The following is a 21,474-nucleotide window of genomic DNA, read 5'->3' as shown; positions in this document are numbered from 1 at the left end:
TGGGGGTGGACTCCGGGGGCGGTTATATCCGAGCTTCGTCTGCGGACTGGGTCCCGGTGGAAGGGAGCGCGGAAACCAAATAGGTGCGGGGGTCATGACAACCGGGGGGGGGGGGGGGGGGGGGGGTTGGACGGAGTATATAGTGTGGGGGGTACATTAGTGGTAGTGGTGGAGGAGCCTGCGGGTGCCAGGTCTCGGAGGCAGACGGTATCCTGCCGGCCATCGGGGTGTTCTATGTGTGCGTAGTGTGGGTTCAAGTGCAGGAGCTGGACCCTCTCTACCAGGGGGTCGGTCATATGGGTCCGAACGTGTTTCCGCAGGTGGACAGGCCTGGTGTCCTCAGCCAGGACGGAAGCGAGGCCCCTGTGGTAGTTCCCCTAGAGAAGATAAACTAGCAGTCATGAGGAGTCTGGTTTGTGGTCATGCAAAGGAAGGACCTAATAGCATGGAGCGCATCGGGGAGGACCTCCTGCTAGTGGGAAACCGGGAGATTCCTGGACCGTAGGGTCAGTAGGACGGTCTTCCAGACCGTCGCGTTCTCCCTCTCCACCTGCCCGTTTCCCCTGGGGTTGTAACTGGTAGTCCTGCTCGAGGCGATGCCCTTACTGAGCAGGTACTGATGCAGATCGTCGCTCATGAAGGACGAGCCCCTGTCACTATGGACATAATTAGGGAAACCAAACAGAGTGAAGATGCTGTGCAGGGCTCTGATAATGGTGGGGGTGGTCATATCGGGGCATGGGACGGGAAACGGGAGAACTCATCTATAATGTTAAGGAAATAGGTATTGCGATTATTTGAGGGGAGGGGCCCTTTGAAATCAATACTGAGGCGTTCAAAGGGCCGGGAAGCCTTTACCAGGTGGGCCTTATCTGGTCAATAGAAGTGCGTTTACACTCCGCACAGATTTGGCAATTCCTGGTTGTGGTGAATGTAATATAGATGTATATATGTTAATTCACACTGTCTTTGTAAGCGCAGTAGCGTTATCCTACTTGGGGGAGTAGCGCTGGGAGCACTCAGGAACTTGTACTGGGCTCCACCCTTGGCTCCGCCCATGACTCCTCCCCCTTGTGCAGCTGTATAAATACCCTTGTCCAGAGTCAGCCTGAGTTCACTACGAGTTCATCGACAGGTAACAGGCTGGCTCTGAAGTAAGTCGATTAAAGACTAGATTCACATCGGAAACACGTGTCTGGTGAATTGATGGTTCCATCACTGGTTACAGCTTTGACCTCCTCGGTGGAGAAGGGCAGGTTGCGGGCCTTGATGTAATGGGCGAGCCGGGTGACCCCCGGGTGGCAGAGGTCGTCGTGGATAGCCTGTAGTCGATCGTCTTGCGCGCCGGCGCATGTGCCGCGGGCAGGGCATCTGGGAGCTCGTTGAGCTTCCCAGGACGATATACTATATCGTAATTATAGGTGGAGAGTTTGATCCTCCACCTCAAGATCTTATCATTTTTGATCTTGCCCCGCTGCGAATTATCAAACATGACGGCAACCGATCTTTGGTCGGTGATGAGGGTAAACCTCCCACCAGCGAGGTAGTGCCTCCAGTGCCGCACGGCTTTCACGATGGCTTGAGCTTCTTTGTCGACCCAGGAGTATCGAAGTTCAGAGGTGGAGAGTGTGCGTGAGAAAAACGCTACCGGCCTGCCTGCGTGGTTAAGGGTGGCGGCGAGAGCGACCTCTGATGCGTCGCTCTCCACCTGGAAGGGGACAGACTCGTCCACCGCAATTTGGCGATGTCCGCCTTGATGCAGTTGAAGGCCTGGTGAGCCTCGGCTGATAGTGGGAAAAGGGTGGCCTTAAATAGTGGGCGGGCTTTGTCCGCATACTGGGGGGCCCACTGGGCGTAATAGGAAAAAAATCCAAGGCACCTTTTGAGGGCCTTGGGACAGTGAGGGAGAGGGAGTTGTAGGAGGGGACGCATACAGTCAGGGTCGGGCCTTAGGACCCTGTTTTCCACGACGTAGCCGAGGATGGCTAGCCTGGTAGTGCAGAAAACGCATTTCTCCTTGTTGCAAGTGAGGTTAAGTTTTTGGGCAGTTTGGAGAAATCGATGGAGGTTGGCATCGTGGTCCTGCTGATCATGGCCGCAGATGGTGTTCAGGTCTGTGGTTTGAAGTGTGTCTATTTCAATGCCAGGAGTATACGAAATAAGGTAGGGGAACTGGCAGCATGGGTTGGTACCTGGGACTTCGATGTTGTGGCCATTTCAGAGACATGGATAGAGCAGGGACAGGAATGGTTGTTGCAGGTTCCGGGGTTTAGGTGCTTTAGTAAGGTCAGAGAAGGGGGCAAAAGAGGGGGAGGTGTGGCGCTGCTAGTCAAGGACAGTATTACGGTGGTAGAAAGGATGCAAGATGGGGACTCTTCTTCCGAGGTAGTATGGGCTGAGGTTAGAAACAGGAAAGGAGAGGTCACCCTGTTGGGAGTTTTCTATAGGCCACCTAATAGTTCTAGAGATGTAGAGGAAAGGATGGCGAAGATGATTCTGGAAAAGAGCGAAAGTAACAGGGTAGTTGTTATGGGAGACTTTAACTTTCCTAATATTGACTGGAAAAGATATAGTTCGAGTACATTGGATGGGTCGTTCTTTGTACAATGTGTGCAGGAGGGTTTTCTGACACAATATGTTGACAGGCCAACAAGAGGTGAGGCCACTTTGGATTTGGTTTTGGGTAATGAACCAGGCCAGGTGTTAGATCTGGAGGTAGGTGAACACTTTGGAGACAGTGACCACAATTCGGTGACCTTTACGTTAGTGATGGAAAGGGATAAGTATACCCCGCAGAGCAAGAGTTATAGCTGGGGGAAGGGCAATTATGATGCCATTAGACATGAATTAGGATGTGTTGGATGGAGAAGTAGGCTGCAAGGGTTGGGCACACTGGATATGTGGAGCTTGTTCAAGGAACAGCTATTGCATGTTCTTGATAAGTACGTACCAGTCAGGCAGGGAGGAAGGGGTCGAGCGAGGGAACCGTGGTTTACCAAAGAAGTGGAATCTCTTGTTAAGAGGAAGAAGGAGGCCTATGTGAAGATGAGGCGTGAAGTTTCAGTTGGGGCGCTTGATAGTTACAAGGAAGCGAGGAAGGATCTAAAGAGAGAGCTGAGACGAGCAAGGAGGGGACATGAGAAGTCTTTGGCAGGTAGGATCAAGGAAAACCCAAAAGCTTTCTATAGGTATGTCAGGAATAAAAGAATGACTAGGGTAAGAGTAGGGCCAGTCAAGGACAGTGGTGGGAAGTTGTGTGTGGAGGCTGAGGAGATAAGCGAGATACTAAATGAATACTTTTCGTCAGTATTCACTCAAGAAAAAGATAATTTTGAGGAGGAGAATGCTGAGACCCAGGCTATTAGAATAGATGGCATTGAGGTGTGTAGGGAAGAAGTGTTGGCAATTCTGGACAAGGTGAAAATAGATAAGTCCCCGGGGCCGGATGGGATTTATCCTAGGATTCTCTGGGAAGCCAGGGAAGAGATTGCTGAGCCTTTGGCTTTGATTTTTAGGTCATCATTGGCTACAGGAATAGTGCCAGAGGACTGGAGGATAGCAAATGTGGTCCCTTTGTTCAAGAAGGGGAGTAGAGATAACCCCGGTAACTATAGGCCGGTGAGCCTAACGTCTGTGGTGGGTAAAGTCTTGGAGAGGATTATAAAATATACGATTTATAATCATCTAGATAGGAATATATGATTAGGGATAGTCAGCATGGTTTTGTGAAGGGTAGGTCATGCCTCACAAACCTTATCGAGTTCTTTGAGAAGGTGACTGAACAGGTAGACGAGGGTAGAGCAGTTGATGTGGTGTATATGGATTTCAGTAAAGCGTTTGATAAGGTTCCCCACGGTCGGCTATTGCAGAAATACGGAGGCTGGGGATTGAGGGTGATTTAGAGATGTGGATCAGAAATTGGCTAGTTGAAAGAAGACAGAGAGTGGTAGTTGATGGGAAATGTTCAGAATGGAGTTCAGTTACGAGTGGCGTACCACAAGGATCTGTTCTGGGGCCGTTGCTGTTTGTCATTTTTATAAATGACCTAGAGGAGGGCGCAGAAGGATGGGTGAGTAAATTTGCAGACGACACTAAAGTCGGTGGAGTTGTAGACAGTGCGGAAGGATGTTGCAGGTTACAGAGGGACATAGATAAGCTGCAGAGCTGGGCTGAGAGGTGGCAAATGGAGTTTAATGTGGAGAAGTGTGAGGTGATTCACTTTGGAAAGAATAACAGGAATGCGGAATATTTGGCTAATGGTAAAATTCTTGGTAGTGTGGATGAGCAGAGGGATCTCGGTGTCCATGTACATAGATCCCTGAAAGTTGCCACCCAGGTTGATAGGGTTGTGAAGAAGGCCTATGGTGTGTTGGCCTTTATTGGTAGAGGGATTGAGTTCCGGAGCCATGAGGTCATGATGCAGCTGTACCAAACTCTGGTACGGCCGCATTTGGAGTATTGCGTACAGTTCTGGTCGCCTCATTATAGGAAGGACGTGGAAGCTTTGGAACGGGTGCAGAGGAGATTTACCAGGATGTTGCCTGGTATGGAGGGAAAATCTTATGAGGAAAGGCTGATGGACTTGAGGTTGTTTTCGTTAGAGAGAAGAAGGTTAAGAGGTGACTTAATAGAGGCATACAAAATGATCAGAGGGTTAGATAGGGTGGACAGCGAGAGCCTTCTCCCGCGGATGGAGGTGGCTAGCACGAGGGGACATAGCCTTAAATTGAGGGGTAATAGATATAGGACAGAGGTCAGAGGTGGGTTTTTTACGCAAAGAGTGGTGAGGCCGTGGAATGCCCTACCTGCAACAGTAGTGAACTCGCCAACATTGAGGGCATTTAAAAATTTATTGGATAAGCATATGGATGATAAGGGCATAGTGTAGGTTAGATGGCTTTTAGTTTTTTTTTCCATGTCGGTGCAACATCGAGGGCCGAAGGGCCTGTACTGCGCTGTATCGTTCTATGTTCTATGTTCTATGTTCTATGGTGACGTTGTCCAAGTACGGAAACATGGACCGCAGCCTGTACTGGTCCACCATTTGGTTCATCGCTCGTTGGAACACCGAAACCCCGTTCTTGACGCCAAAGGGGACCCGGAGGAAATTAAAAATTCGTCCGTCTGCCTCAAACGCCGTGTAGTGGCGGTCCTCCGGGCGGATTGGGAGCTGGTGGTATGCAGACTTCAGATCCACCGTGGAGAACACGCGGTAGTGCGCGATCTGATTTACCATGTCTGCAATCTGGGGAAGGGGGTACGCATCAAGGGGCGTAAACCGGTTAATGGTCTGGCTGTAATCAACCATCATCCGGAAATTTTCCCCGGTCTTGACGACCACCACCTGAGCTCTCCAGGGGCAATTGCTGGCTTCTGTGACTCCTTCCCGAAACAGACGCCGGACCTTGGACCTAATAAATGCCCTGTCCTGCTTACTATACCTCCTGCTTCGAGTGGCTACTGGCTTGCAGTCCGTGGTGAGGTTAGCGAAGAGGGGAGGGGGGGTCGATTTTTAGGGTTGCGAGGCTGCATATCGTGAGCAGGGGCAGGGGTCTGCCAAAACTAAGAGTTAGGCTCCTGAGATTGCACTGAAAATCGAGTCCTAAGAGGAGAGGGGCGCAGAGGTCTGGGAGCACGTACAATTGAAATTTAGTATACTCGGCGCGCTGTATCGTTAAGGTTGCAGTAGTACGCCCTTGGATTTGTACTGAATGCGACCCAGAGGCGAGAGAGATTGTTTGTTGCGTCGGGAATATCGGGAGCGAACAACGGCTTACCAGATCCAGGTGGACAAAGCTATCGGTGCTCCCGGAGTCGAACAGGCAAGGTGTCTCATATCCGTTAACCCGGACGACCATCATGGAGCTCTTGAGGTGCTTGGGTCTTGACTGGTCCAAGGTGACTGCACTGAGTTGAGGGTAGTCGGCGGCGTGGTCGGCGGTGCTGGGGCGGACCAGCGATAACTGTCGGTGCAGGTCGTGTGCGTCGAGCGTCGTAGCGGGTGATTGCCAAGATGGCAAGTTGATCGCACGTGGCGGGCGGCGAGGGAGATGGTGCCCAAGATGGCGGCCCCCATGGATCGCACGTGGCGGGCGGCGAGGACGATGGCGCCCAAGATGGCGGCCCCCATGGATCGCACGTGGCTGGCCGCGTGGGGGAGGATGGCCAAGATGGCGGCCCCCGTGAGTCGCACGTGTTGTGCGGAGTCGGGGTCGGCAGACACGCTGCCACATTACGGGGTCTGCGGGCCTGAGAGTCGGTGGATCGAGTTTATGCGTTCGAGTTCGAGTGTTTGGGCTTGGCCAGGCAAACCTTTGTGAAGTGTCCTTTTCGCCCGCAGCTGCTGCAGTTTGCGTTGCGGGCCGGGCATTGCTGCCGGGGGTGTTGAGGCTGGCCGCAAAAATGGCAAGATATCCCCCCGTGGTGCGTGGGCGGCCGCGTGGTGCAGGCCTGGGGTAGTCTCTGGTCGGGGGCCCACGAGGGAGTCGCGTGGTCGGCTGGGAACGCAGTGAGACTCTGAAAAGCAACCTCCAGCGAGGTCTCCAGTTTTACCGTGTTCTCCAGGTCCTGGGCCCCTTTTTCGAGCAGGCGCTGCCTCACATAGTTCGATCGGACCCCCACAACGTAAACGTCTCGGACGGCGAGTTCCATGTGCTGAGTGGCTGTAACGGCCTGACAGTTACAGTCGCGCGCAAGGGCTTTGAGGTCGCACAGATAGTCATTTAGCGACTCCCTGGGGCGCTGGCAGCGAGTAGTGAAGATATGTCGCGCGTAGATTTCATTCACAGGCCGCACATAGATGCGTTCGAATATAGCGAGGGCCTCGGTATAGGAGGTGGCTTCGTCGAGTTGGGAAGAAATGCGATGGCTCACCCGTGCGTGGAGAAGACTCAATTTCTGTTCATCCGTGACGGATGATGTCAACGACGTGGCCAGGTAGGCCTTGAAACACCGAAGCCAATGTGAAAACATTTATTTCGCCTCCGTGGCCTGTGGATCAAGTTCCAGTCTGTCAGGTTTGAGGGCTGACTCCATAGTAGTTCTCTAAGCTGATTAAATTGATGCGACCATCAATTCACTCGGAGACTCGAGTCGAAGTAAACAGTGGCTTTAATCAGCTTACAACTTTGCCTGCCTGTACAATACCGAAGGCGGTCCCGCAGGTCTGCTGCTCTTATACTTCCTATAAGGGGCAGAGCCATGGGCGGAGCCCGTACATGCTCCACATCTCCCCCTGTGGGTGAAGCACACAGTGGCCCATAGATGGAGCCCACAGGGTTAATAGCATGGTATAATAATGCAACACAGTATACTGGTGAATTAACAGTATTTATACATTCACCACATTCAGAATAAGTGAGATGGTGGCCTGCGACATCGTCGGGGGTAAACTCCCTCTGTCTCTTGCCTCGTTAAAGACCCTGACCAGCACTGGCCCCACTATCCCGGCAAATGTTTTGTAAAACTCCACCGGATACCCGTCCGGTCCCGGGGCTTTACCCGACTGCATGACCTTCAGGCCCCCTCAATACCTATTCGATCCTGACCAGGGCCCCCAGTCTGTCCACCAACCCCCTCCCCACTCTTGGGAAGGTCAGTCCGTCCAGGAATCGCCTCATTCCCCCCCTGGTCCGCCGGGGGGGGGGGGGTTCCGAAGTGTACAGCTTCCTATAAAAGCCCCTAAAGACCTAGTTCAGCCCTGCCGGGTCACCCACTAGATTATCCTCCCCATTCACTACCCTCCCTATTTCCATAGCCGATTCCCTCTTCCTTAGTTGCTGCACAAGCATTCTACTGGCCTTCTCCCCATGATCATAAATCGTCCCTTTTACCTTTCTAAGCTGCTCGACAGCTTGCCTGTAGTCAGCATCCCAAATTCGGTCTGCAGCCTCTGTCGTTTCCTGAGTAACTCTGGCCTCAGGGATTCCGCCATAATCTGCTGTTATATATATCGGACCCAGTGGTGGGGATGGACGGTATCCTGTCCGTCCATAGAATTTCCTTAATCAGTCGGTCTGTCTCTGCCGTGTCTGTCCTGTCCCTGTACGCCTGGATTGAAATCAGCTCCCCTCTCACCGCTGCCTTCAGCGCCTCCCAGAGCACCACTGCCGAGACTTCTCCAGTATCGTTCACCTGGAGGTAATTCTGCATGCATTTCCTCAGCCTCTCACACACCGCCTCGTCCACGAGTAATCCAACTTCCAGCCTCCATGGTGGGCTCTGAAAGCTGTCCTTACAAAACTGCAGGTCTACCCAGTGCGGAGCATGGCCCGATATGGCAATTGCCGAGTATTCTGCCCCCACTATTCCGGCCAGCAGGTCCCTACTCACAACAAAGTAGTCAATTCGGGAATACACCTTGTGGATGTGGGAGCAGTACGAGAACTCTCTCGCCGTCGGGCAACTAAATCTCCACGGATCTGCACCCCCCGTTTGCTCCATGAACCCTCTCAGTTCCTTTGCCATCGCTGGTAACCTGCCCGTTCTTGAACATGACCGGTCCAGGCTCGGGTCCAGGACTGTATTAAAGTCCCCGCCCATGATCAGCTTACGCGAGTCCAAGTCGGGGATCTTCCCTAGCATCCTCCTAATAAAATCCACATTGTCCCAATTAGGGGCATACACACTGACCAGGACTACTCTCACCCCTTCGAGCTTACCCCTCACCATAACGAACCTACCACCCCCATCCACGACTGTGCCCTATGCCTCAAATTGTACCCTTTTATTAATCAGAATCGCAACCCCCCTCTGTCTTAGAATCAAGCCCTGAATGAAAGCCCTGACTGACCTAGCCCTTCCTTAACCTAACCTGGTCTGCCACTTTCAGGTGCGTCTCCTGCAGCATGACTATGTCCGCCTTCAGAACCCGCAGATGCGCAAACACACGCGCCCTCTTCACTGGCCCGTTTAACCCTCTAACATTCCAGGTGATCAGCCTGGTTGGGGGGGCACTTCGCCCCCCCCCCCCTTTGCCGATCAGCCATTCCCTTTCCTTGGCCAGCCCCCCAGCCATGTGTCGCGCTTCATCTGGCCCGCCTCCTGACCGGCTCCACCCATGACCTCCTCACTGTTGCAATGCCCAGTTTCCATCCCCGTCAGCAGAACAACTCCCCCCCTCCACCCCATCCTATCACCTAACCCTGCTCTAATCTAACTATATGCACACCCTGCACACCAACCAGGGGCTGGTTTAGCTCACAAAGCTAAATCGCTGGCTTATAAAGCAGACCAAGCAGTCCAGCAGCACGGTTCGATTCCCGTACCAGCCTCCCCGGACAGGCGCCGGAATGTGGCGACTAGGGGCTTTTCACAGTAACTTCATTGAAGCCTACTCGTGACAATAAGCGATTTTCATTTCATTTCATTTCACCCCCCACCTCGGCTTCCGTTGACTAGCCCCACTCAGCTAGCCTGGGGCTCCCAGCCTCGGCACCAGCGCGTTTCCCACCCATTGTTCCCAGTCACCCCTCCCCCGACCCATCCATAACACTTCCCCAGATCAGCCCTACTTAAGCAACCACTCTACACAAGTCATAGCAACCCCACAATAGCACAATTCAAGTTAAACAAGACAAAAAAAAAAGATAAGAAATAACAGGCACTCTCAGTCCTTCCCATACAGGCACAGAAAAGATTGCACAAAGTTCCACTGAAGCATCCCTCTTAACCCAACCCTTTTAATTGTTTCCTTTATTATTTCCCCCCCAGCCAAGCTCCAACTAATCAAAGAGCCCAAAAAGGAAACATTCAGGTAAACCACACAAAAAGCACGCAATGAAACGGAAAAACGGACCCAAACATACAGGCAATTTTCAAAACGGGAGAGACACCACATATACTTAAAAGTTCTAACATGAGTCCAAACACCCTCAGCTCAGGGCCAGCCCTTGCTTCTTAACGAAGTCCATCGCCTCTTCGGGTTCGTAGTGGTGCTGACCCTCATACGTAACCCACAGTCGCGCCGGAAAAAGCAGCCCGAATTTCACCTTGTTTTTATACCTGCCTGTAGCCTCTCCTCCTGGCCACCTCAGCGCTCCAATTTTGGTAAACACGCAGGGTAGTATTGTCCCAAGTACCGCTTTCTGTGCTCTTTGCCCATTGCAGCACCCGTTCCTTGTCCAGGTACCTGTGAAAGCGTATGACCAACGCTCATGGGGGGCCCCCTCATTGCGACCGCCTCACCTGCACTCTGTGTGCCCTGGCCACCATTGACGGGCGCGGGAGCACCTTGTTCCTCAGCAACTTCTGAAACATACCCTCCACAAACGCGGCAGCGTCCGGCCCCTCTGCCCCCTCCGGGAGGTCCACAATTCTCATGTTCTGCCAGTGAGATCTGTTGTCCAGGTCCTCCAGCCTTTCCAGAAGCACTTTTTGCTGGTCAATCAACCTCCGCCACCGTTTGAAAGTCTGCCTGCTCCTCCACTGACTTCTCCAACTGCTGGAGCTTCTCAGCCTTATCATCCAGCCTTTTTTTCATCCGGTCAATCGACTTCTGTAGCGGCTCCAAGTTGTCACGCTTCAGAGCCAAAAAGCCCTCCTGCATAGTCTGCAGCAGCTGCTCCATTGTGGGCTGGGCTGTCGGCGCCTTGTTCTGAACACCAGTCATGCTGGTCCCTCTCACAGCCTCCACCGTGCCCTTACTCGACCACTTCTACTGCTGTTTACGGTCCCTCTGGCTTCTTAGATCCATACAATTCTGTATGGGTTCTATGCCCGAGTACTATTGCTTTCCAGTTCCGTGCTCAAAAGCGCAAAGAATTCGGGGGAAAAGGTCGAAAAGTCCGACCGAGACAGGAGCCGCCAAATGCGCAACCTACTCCCTCATAGCCACCACCGGAAGTCTGGGCTCGCCTTATCTACCACCAGGTAGGGTCCTGGCTGAAAAACGTGGAGCAAGTCCTTCTGCCCGACGTCATATTCAATGGGGTTCACTCTGCCACCAAAGTATGCCTTACTCTGCTTTCTTTTTCCTATGTTAACAGCTGCTGCCAGTTGTTCAGCTAGATGTTTTCCAGCAATATTCTGACTGCAATCTCATGGCTAAGGGGTGCGAGTTCAGGTTCAGATAAACCCAGCCCTAGCAGTGGTTCGATCCTTCTCATGGGGCCTGTCATGAGCACATGGGGGGTGGAACTGGAAACTGAATTCCGGACTATCATGTGGACAAATGGCAGGACTTTGTTCCAAGTACAACTGTTCTGCTGGACGGTCTTACGGATCATTTCTTTGAGGGTGGGGTTCATCCTTTCCACTATCCCACTGGATTGAGGATGATACATGATGTAGAATTTTCAAATAACCTCATTACCCATTGCATCACCTGGGTGGTGAAATGAGTGCTTTGGTCAAGTTCGCCTTGAGAGGTTCACTACTAGGGTTCGCCCGAAGGTGCCAGCTGTTTATTGACTTCTTCGCAGAGGAGTAAGCTTCAACGCGGGGGGGAGGGGGGGGGGGGGCGCTAGGGTAGAGTAGAGTAGGGGGATATTGAGGCAGGTCCGTGCGTGAACAGAGTCGTGGTTTGCACTATGTTTAATTTGTGTCTTGACTTTTTTTTTGTACTGTATAATGTCACTTTTTCTATATGCCTAAAATACCTCAATAAAATTGTTAAAAAAAAGATAAGGCGAGCCCATCCATTTACTGGGTACTGATGGATTCTGGGAAAGCCGGATGATATGTGAACCAAATGAAGGCATTTGACTCCCAAAACAACTATCGCCAGCACCATATAACGTTAGAGAGAACAAAGTGGGCAGCACGGTAGCATGGTGGTTATCATAAATGCTTCACAGCTCCAGGGTCCCAGGTTCGATTCCCGGCTGGGTCACTGTCTTTGCGGAGTCTGCACGTCCTCCCCGTGTGTGCGTGGGTTTCCTCCGGGTACTCCGGTTTCCTCCCACAGTCCAAAGATGTGCGGGTTAGGTGGATTGGCCATGCTAAATTGCCCGTAGTGTCCTAAAAAGTAAGGTTAAGGGGAGGGTTGTTGGGTTACGGGTATAGGGTGGATACGTGGGTTTGAGTAGGGTGATCATGGCTCGGCACAACATTGAGGGCCGAAGGACCTGTTCTGTGCTGTACTGTTCTATGTTCTATGTTCTAAAGAACAAAGAAAAGTATAGCACAGGAACAGGCCTTTTGGCCCTCCAAGCCCATGCCAACCATGCTGCCCGTCTAAAATTAAATCTTCTACACTTCCTGGGTCCATATCCCTCTACTCCCAACATATTCATGTATTTGTCAAGATGCCCCTTAAATGTCACTATCGTCCCTGCTTCCACCACCTCCTCCGGCAGCAAGTTCCAGACACCCACCGCCCTCTGTGTAAAAAACTTGCCTCGTACATCTCCTCTAAACCTTGCCCCTCGCACCTTAAACCTATGCCCCCTAATAATTGACCCCTCTACCCTGGGGAAAAGCCTCTGACTATCCACTCTGTCTATGCTCCTCATAATTTTGTAGACCTCTATCAGGTCACCCCTCAACCTCCTTTGTTCCAGTGAGAACAAAGCGAGTTTATTCAAGCGCTCCTCATAGCTAATGCCCTCCATACCAGACAACATCCTGGTAAATCTCTTCTGCACCCTCTCTAAAGCCTCCACGTCCTTCTAGTAGTGTGGTGACCAGAATTGAACACTGTACTCCAATGTGGTCTAACTAAGGTTCTATACAGCTGCAACATGACTTGCCAATTCTTATACTCAGTGCCCCGGCCAATGAAGGCAAGCATACCGTATGCCTTCTTGATTACCTTCTCCACCTGTGTTGCCCCTTTCAGTGACCTGTGGACCTGTACGCCTAGATCTCTCCGACTGTCAATACTCTTGAGGGTTCTACCATTCACTGTGTATTCCCTACCTGCATTAGACCTCCCAAAATGCATTACCTCACATTTGTCTGGTTTAAACTCCATTTTCCATCTCTCCGCCCAAGTCTCCAAACAATCTAAATCCTGCTGTATCCTCTGTCAGTCCTCGTCGCTATCCGCAATTCCACCAACCTTTGTGTCGTCTGCAAACTTACTAATCCGACCAGTTACATTTTCGTCCAAATCATTTATATATACTACGAACAGCAAAGGTCCCAGCACTGATCCCTGCGGAACACCACTAGTCACAGCCCTCCAATTAGAAAAGCACCCTTCCAGGGTTGGGGTGGAGCCGGGAGTGCAGGAGGCGAAAGAGGCCGGTGTGCTGGCCTTTGCGTCCCTAGTAGCCCGCCGAAGGATCTTGCTACAATGGAAGGATGCGAGGCCCCCAAGCGTGGAGACCTGGATCAATGACATGGCGGGTTTCATTAAGCTAGAGAAGATAAAATTCGCCCTGAGAAGGTCGGTACAAGGGTTCTTTAGGCGGTGGCAACCTTTTCTCGACTTTCTTGCTCAACGATAAGGTACGGGGACAGTAGCAGCAGCAACCCGGGGGGGTGGGGGGGAAGGGGGAGGGAAAAGGTGTTTGGGGGGGGGGGCGGACGATGACTATGTTTGTTTATTTAATTTAAATTTATTTTTAAGTTCTTCCGTTGTTCATTGGGGTTGGGGGGTGGGGGATGGGATACATGCGTCGATACGGTCTGGGGGTGATACAGTTATTATGGGTTATTTTGTTGCATTTCATTGTTTGTTGTTACGTTTTATATTTTCTGTAACAAATTCCAATAAAAATTATATTTAAAAAAAAAAGAAAAGCACCCTTCCATTGCTACGCTCTGCCTTCTGTGACCTAGCCAGTTCTGCATCCACCTTGCCAGCTCACCTCTGATCCCGTGTGACTTCACCTTTTGAACCAGTCTACCATGAGGAACCTTCACAGAAGGCTGGTTTACAAGTGCAACAGGTGATTTTGGAATTTTGTCCTTCATTGCTAGAGGGATGGAGTTTAAGACTAGGGAGGTTATGTTGCAATTGTATAAGGTGTTAGTGCGGCCACACCTGGAGTATTGTGTTCAGTTTTGGTCTCCTTACTTGAGAAAGGACGTACTGGCGCTGGAGGGTGTGCAGAGGAGATTCACTAGGTTAATCCCAGAGCTGAAGGGGTTGGATTATGAGGAGAGGTTGAGTAGACTGGGACTGTACTCGTTGGACTTTAGAAGGATGAGGGGGGATCTTATAGAAACATTTAAAATTATGAAGGGAATAGATAGGATAGATGCGGGCAGGTTGTTTCCACTGGCGGATGACAGCAGAACTAGGGGACATAGCCTCAAAATAAGGGGAAGTAGATTTAGGACTGAGTTTAGGAGGAACTTCTTCACCCAAAGGGTTGTGAATCTATGGAATTCCTTGCCCAGTGAAGCAGTTGAGGCTCCTTCATTACATGTTTTTAAGGTAAAGATAGATAGTCTTTTGAAGAATAAAGGGATTAAGGGTTATGGTGTTCGGGCCGGAAAGTGGAGCTGAGTCCACAAAAGATCAGCCATGATCTAATTGAATGGCGGAGCAGGCTCGAGGGGCCAGATGGCCTACTCCTGCTCCTAGTTGTTATGTTTTTATGTTCTTAAAGGCCTTACTGAAGTCCATATAGACAAACATCCACTGCGCTACCTGCATCAATCATCTTTGTGACCTCTTCGAAAAACTCTATCAAGTTAGTGACACATGACCTCCCCTTCACAAAACCATGCTACCTCTCACTAATACGTCCATTTACTTCGAAATGGGAGTGGATCCTGTCTCGAATAATTCTCTCCAGTAATTTCCCTACCTGACGTAAGGTTGACCGGCCTGTAGTTCTCTGGATTATCCTTGCTACCTTTCTTAAACAAAGGAACAACATTGGCTATTCTCCAGTCCCCCGGGACATCACCTGAAGACAGTGAGGGTCCAAAGATTTTTGTCAAGGCCTCAGCAATTTCCTCTCTAGCCTCATTCAGTATTTTGGGGTAGATCTCATCAGGCCCTGGGGACTTATCCACCTTAATATTTTTTGAGACGCCCAATACCTCGTCTTTTTGGATCACAATGTGACCCAGGCTATCTACACACCCTTCTCCAGACTCAACATCCACCAATTCATTCTCTTTGGTGAATACTGATGCAAAGTTTTCATTTAGTACCTCGCCCATTTCCTCTGGCTCCACACAGAGATTTGCTTGCCTATCCTTCAGTGGGCCAACCCTTTCCCTGGCTACCTCCTTGCTTTTTATGTACATGTAAAAAGCCTTGGGATTTTCCCTATTTGCCAATGACTTTTCATGACCACTTCTAGCCCTCCTGACTCCTTGCTTAAGTTCCTTCCTACTTTCCTTATACAGTAGTCCCCCGTTATACCGCGCTCCGCAATACCGCGGTTCGCGATATACCGCGGGGGGGGCTTATGGACCCCAACTGTCAGTTGTGTCAATTTCAGCGGCCGGCTCACTTTGATCCGGAGAGGGAAGCTGCTCTCTCACTGAAACAATCAGCCGGCCGCTGAAATTGACACTGCCGGCTGCTCTCTCCCTCCAATCCAACTTTTAAGTTTTAATGTTTCTGATTGGAGGGAGAGAGCAGCCGGCAGTGTCAATTTCAGCGGCCGGCTGATTGTTTCAGTGAGAGAGCAGCTTCCCTCTCCAGATCAAAGTGAGCCGGCCGCTGAAATTGACACTGCCGGCTGATTGGAGGGAGAGAGCAGAGAACACAGGAGGAGGTCATACAGGCCTCTGCAAGACCAGCATGGTCTCACATCGCCCCTCCCCTCTGTAGCTGGGGTTCAGGCTGTGGCTGCTGGGGTACAGGCTGTGGCTCCTGGGGTACAGGCTGTGGCTGCTGGGCTTCAAGCTGTGGCTGCTGGGGTACAGGCTGTGGCTGCTGGGGTACAGGCTGTGGCTGCTGGGGTACTGTGGCTGCTGGGGTACAGGCTGTGGCTGCTGGGGTACTGTGGCTGCTGGGGTACAGGCTGTGGCTGCTGGGGTTCAGGCTGTGGCTGCTGGGGTACTGTGGCTGCTGGGGTACAGGCTGTGGCTGCTGGGGTTCAGGCTGTGGCTGCTGGGGTACTGATTGGAGGGAGAGAGCAGCCAGCAGTGTCAATTTCAGCGGCCGGCTGATTGTTTCAGTGAGAGAGCAGCTTCCCTCTCCAGCCGCTGAAATTGACACTGTTTTAATTAGATCCACGATGGGGGTTTTAAATTTATTTAAAAAGCTATGCTAGCGCTTCCCATTGTGAGTCTACGGGGGTCTGACCTCTCCCCCCGCCCCCCGTAGACTCACAAGGGGAAGCGCTAGCATAGATTTTAAAATAAATTTAAAACCCCCATCGTGAATATCCGCGGCTCGGATGCAACGCGGGTGGCTGTCTTGGACCCCAACACCCGGGTTATAAAGGGGGACTACTGTATTCCACACAGGCTTTGTCTGTTCCTACCCTTCTAGACCTGACAAATGCCTCCTTTTTCTTTTTGATGAAGTCTACAATATCTCTTGTTATCCAAGGTTCCCGAAATTTGCCATATTTATCCTTTTTATGCACAGGAACATGCCAGTCCTGAATTCCTTTCAACTGACATTTGAAAGCCTCCCACATGTCAGATGTTGATTTTCCCCTCAAACATCCGCCCCCAATCTAGGTTCTTCAGTTTCCATCTGACATTGTTATAATTAGCCTTCCCCCAATTTAGCACACTCACTGTAGGACCACTCTTATCCTTGTCCACCAGCACTTTAAAAAACTTACTGAATTGTGGTCACTTTTCCCGAAATGCTCCCCGACTGAAACTTCTATCACCTGGCCGGGCTCATTCCCCAATTCCAGGTCCAGTACAGCCCCTTCCCTAGTTGGACTGTCTACATATTGTTTTAAGAAGCCCTCCTGGATGTTTACATAGAATTTACAGGAGGCCATTCAGCCCATCGAGTCTGCACTGGCTCTTTGAAAGAGCACCCTACCCAAGGTCAATACCTCCACCCTATCCCCATAACCCAGTAACCCCACCCAACACTAAGGGCAATTTTGGACACTAAGGGCGATTTATCATGGCCAATCCACCTAACCCGCACATCTTTGGACTGTGGGAGGAAACCGGAGCACCCGGAGGAAACCCACACACACACGGGGAGGATGTGCAGACTCTGCACAGACAGTGACCCAAGCCGGAATCGAACCTGTGACCCTGGAGCTGTGAAGCGATCGTGCTATCCACAATGCTACCGTGCTGCTTTGTTCCTTACAAACTCTGCCCCCTCTAAGCCCCCAGCACTAAGTGAGTCCCAGTCAATATTGGGGAAATTGAAGTCTCCCATCACAACAACCCTGTTGTTTTTACTCGTTTCCAAAATCTGTCTACCTATCTGCTCCTCTATCTCCTGCTGGCTGTTGGGAGGCCTGTAGTAAATCCCCAGCATTGTGACTGCACCCTTCTTATTCCTGATCTCTACCCATGTAGCCTCGCTGCCCTCTGAGGTGTCCTCCCGTGGTACACAAAATGAGGCAGCGACCTTCGGCCCACACCCCGGGGTCCGGATCCTGACCCCTTGCTACCAGTTCCACCCCCACAGACCCCAGATGCAAAACTCTGTCTAATGTCACGAGAAAAAGGAAACAAGTCGTGATCAAGCCACGTACACTCAAAACCTCCACCTACAGTGCCATCACCTAAATATGATTGTTATCATTTACTAGCATGCCACCTTATAATGCAGTGTGATTGGTAACCATCAGCAACCAATATACCCTCAGATAACCATTATCACCCTCTTCCGAGGTTTGCGAACCTCAGCCATCATGTCTTCTCACACACGCGACATCCGCTGGTGGAACTCTACTTTGCGGTGTTAGCCACAAAGCTCATCATCCCCACAAGGCACTAAATTAAACATGAATGCCTCGCCACCTCAGATTCTGGGGTAAAGATGTAATAAAAGGGAGTGAACCAGCATCTGGTGGGAGGGATAAGGGGAAGAATGAATCAGATATTGGGGAATAATAACATGTGCTACCCTGATATCTTTTCAGAATGTATTCGTGGTGTGCTGCTTGGGATTCTTCACCCTGGAATGGAAACGAGGCTTGAGACCCACATATGAATGGACCCGCAACAGGAAGATTGAATTAACTAATGAAGTAATGCAGCGCCTAGATGTGCAAACCGTGATCAGGCACCACGACCAAGGGACATATTAAGGGCTCTCACCTCCAAAACCTTTTTTGTTGTATTTATCTGCATTTTCTACAGTTTAATTTGCACGTAAGCAGTTTAATTTTGTGTTTTATTTATGATGTCTATGAAACGTATCTATGTTGGGTTGGGGATTAGGATTATTTGCCTGAGGTTTCGAGACTTGCCTGTCTGGGTTCTTGGTTAGAGTTGTGAGATTCAGTTTGTTGATCAAGACGAGGAACTGTGGTAACTGAGACCAGATACAGAATTGGACACTTTACATTCAAGCCACAGATGGGCATGATGGGAAATTAAACAGCCAAACTCGCATATACTGGACAAGTCTGGCTTGTCCTGTAAACAAGACATTGGAAGATAATTGGCCCAATTTGAATGGATTGATTGTTGTGGTTGCCCAGGTGAAGCCTGGCTTTCTGGCACCTAGATCACCTTATATGGGATAAGGTTACATACAGACAATGCATTGAAGGATGGAGCCCTGGGCAGGGCATTCCCTTGTGTCCTGCAACGTTGCAGTCAGCAACTCCATTGGATGTTGTGACCCTTGCCCACTGACCTCATTGGCTGAGGGCCAGAGAAGCTTCTGGAAGGGCACAAAGAGGGGGATAAGGAAGAGGCAGCCAGAGCCCCTCCCTGGCTAAGATTCAATGCAGATGCAGCGGAGAAGATAACAATGGACCAGAGGACAGAAGGAAGCAGTGTGCGAGTCTTCGCAGACAAAGGCCCTGAGATGACAGAGAGGATTGCACCCGCAGTTCGATTCAGTTCCTCAGCATGGGTAGTATTATGAATCTTAGGCATATTATAGTTGGGATGATTTAGGGGGATAAACTCATTAATTGTGTTTGAAAATAAACTTGTGTTGAATTGTGGACTTGTGTCTGTCCTTTGTTCCTCGAGCAAAAAGGGACACCTGGGTAAACCGTTTAACTAATCAACTGGTTGAAGTGTCTGTATTCTACGCTCAACAAATCTCTCAGTGTCTACCCTCTAAAGCCCCTTCTAAACTCTAGAGAATATCGATCCAATTTATCCAACCCTTCCATCCCAGGGACCAATCCAGTGAACCTTCACTGTACTGCCTCCAATACAAGTATATTCTTCCTTAATTATGGAGACCAAATGGGCAGCACAGTGGTGGAGTGGTTAACACTGCTGTCTCACGGCGTTGAGGACCCAGGTTCGAGCCCAGCCTTGGGTCACTGTCTGTGTGGAGTTTGCAAGTTCTCCCTGTGTCTGCATGTGGGTCTCACCCCCACAACCCAAAGATGTGCAGACTATGTGGACTTGCCCCTTAATTGGAAAAAAAATTATGGAGGCCAAAACTGTACACAGTATTCCAAGTGTTGTCTCACAAAATTCCAAGCACAATTCCAAGCAGGATTTTTTTATTCTTGTTCTCCAATCTTTTCAAATAAAGACCAACATGCCATTGAACTTCCTAATTGCTGGCAGTACCTGCTGGTTAACTTTCTTGTTCCTTGAACAAGCATACCCTAGTATCTCTGAATTTCAACATTTACAAGTTTTGCATCTTTTAAAAACTATTAAGGATTGAGGAAAAAAAAAGGAGGTTTGATGGAATGAAGGCACAGATCAACCCTTTCAAACTTTTTTTTCCTCCCAAAGTTCCAATTCTGCCAACTTCACTTTTATGTGAACGGAAAATCCAACCTCGCACATGTTGGACGCTGTGAAGGGCAATAGCAACAAAATGCTTGGTTTACTCAGCACTGGATACTCCGTGGAGACACTACTCTAGAATGCTGACAGCATCATGGGCTTTTGGAGTGTTTTAATGTTGTATCACAGGTCAGCTACAGCAGCATAATCTTTGAATTTGGAGTCAGCTCGGGGTGGCACAGTGGCGAAGTGGTGAGCACTGCTGCCTCATTGCGCCGAGGATCAGAGTTCGATCTTGGCCCTGGGTCACTGTCTATGTGGAGTTTGCACATTGTCCCCGTGTCTGCTTGGGTCTCACCCCCACAGACCAAAGATGTGCATGATGGGTAGATTAGTCACACTAAATTGCCCCTTAATTGGAAAAAAAGAATTGGGTACTCAATTTATTTTTACAAAATTGGAGTCAGCTCTAAGTTAAGAACTGACTCTGGGATCTCAATCTCAAGAGCAATCTTTCACCCACCACTTTTTCAAAATCTGAAGCTTTTCCTCTAATTTGTCAGTACTTTCTTGCAAATAACACACATGGGCTTTTCATTCTTATCTGCATTTGCATAATTGACAAAACCATACCTCAGGAAATCATCATTATACTGCTTTGTTACCAAGTTAAATTTCTTCTCTGTGGGATGTTAACCAGAGGCCCTGAAACTCTGCACAGGTATTATACTAGTCCTACCCTGGACTCTCCTATGCAGCTCTCTCCAGCAAATTCTGTTGCGGGATCCTGTCCAGTAGGTATACTGCCTATTCAGAGTCTCTGGCCGTCTCTTACTTTTAAGGAAACAATCCATCTTCACAGTTGTCTTGCCAGCAGATGGAAAATGGATTTCGGTGGCGCCAAAAACACGTATAAGGCGCTTTACATCAAGTGTACATGCAGTGCATGTGACTTGCCTTCTACTTCCGTTTCTGGGCAGAAGACTCCAGACAGCCTCATTTATTTTCATTTAAAAGGCGACAGCAGTTGCCATTCTCATTGTAAAGCTGGTAGTGACCGCTGCTTCCCCTGATCGGGACTACCGTGGGAATGGTGTGCCGATTGCTCCGCAGCCGTCCCGACACCTGCCTGCCCACCTGCAGGTCGCGACCCACACTTTGAAAAACCCTGATCGAACCGAATGACAGAATATGCGGGAGGAGGTGAAAATACTATGTCAATCGAGTCGAATCATAGACTGGTTAGAGGACAGAAGTAAGCCACTGGGCCTCTTGCATTCATGCCAGTTCTCTGCAATTCAGCTAATGCCACACCTACTGACCTTTTCCTGTAGCTCTGCAATTATTTTCACTTCTGGTGTTTACCCAACACTCTTTTGAAAGCCATGATTGTATATGTTTCCAGCACCCTCTCAGGTATTGGGCCCCCACCATTATGTGACATTGGTGCCCTTTTCCTCCTCAATGGTAGAAACTTTGGAACTTCCATCTGTTGCTGGATTGATTTCCTTTTGTTCAAAGTCGAAATGACAATTTTGGCAAGTAAATAGTTAAACGCCCCAAAGAAAGAAGGGACATTTGGTGAACATGCACCAAATTCTAAACCATTTCAAAGCCTTGAATCCATACTCACCAATATAAAACAATGGGCTGGATTCTCCCAAAATGGGACTATGTCCCCACGCCGGCATCTAACCCCCGACCACCTATAAGGCCGCCCCCCGCAGTGTCCGATCCCCCCCCCCCCCCCAACCAGGG

General features: G+C 50.1%; 1 long non-coding RNA gene across 1 annotated transcript in view; it reads left to right on the top strand.

The window, feature by feature from the left end:
• Positions 1-18,965, top strand: part of LOC119972957 — an 86,604-nt gene extending 67,639 nt beyond the window's left edge. The window contains exon 3 of the long non-coding RNA XR_005462195.1: positions 17,928-18,965. This is a non-coding gene — a long non-coding RNA (uncharacterized LOC119972957). The remainder of the gene's footprint in view (positions 1-17,927) is intronic.
• Positions 18,966-21,474: the final 2,509 nt, after the last annotated feature.

Source organism: Scyliorhinus canicula, chromosome 10 (genome assembly GCF_902713615.1).
Source record: "Scyliorhinus canicula chromosome 10, sScyCan1.1, whole genome shotgun sequence".
Taxonomy (NCBI): Eukaryota; Metazoa; Chordata; class Chondrichthyes; order Carcharhiniformes; family Scyliorhinidae; genus Scyliorhinus; species Scyliorhinus canicula.
This window is presented reverse-complemented; position numbering and strand designations above follow the sequence as displayed.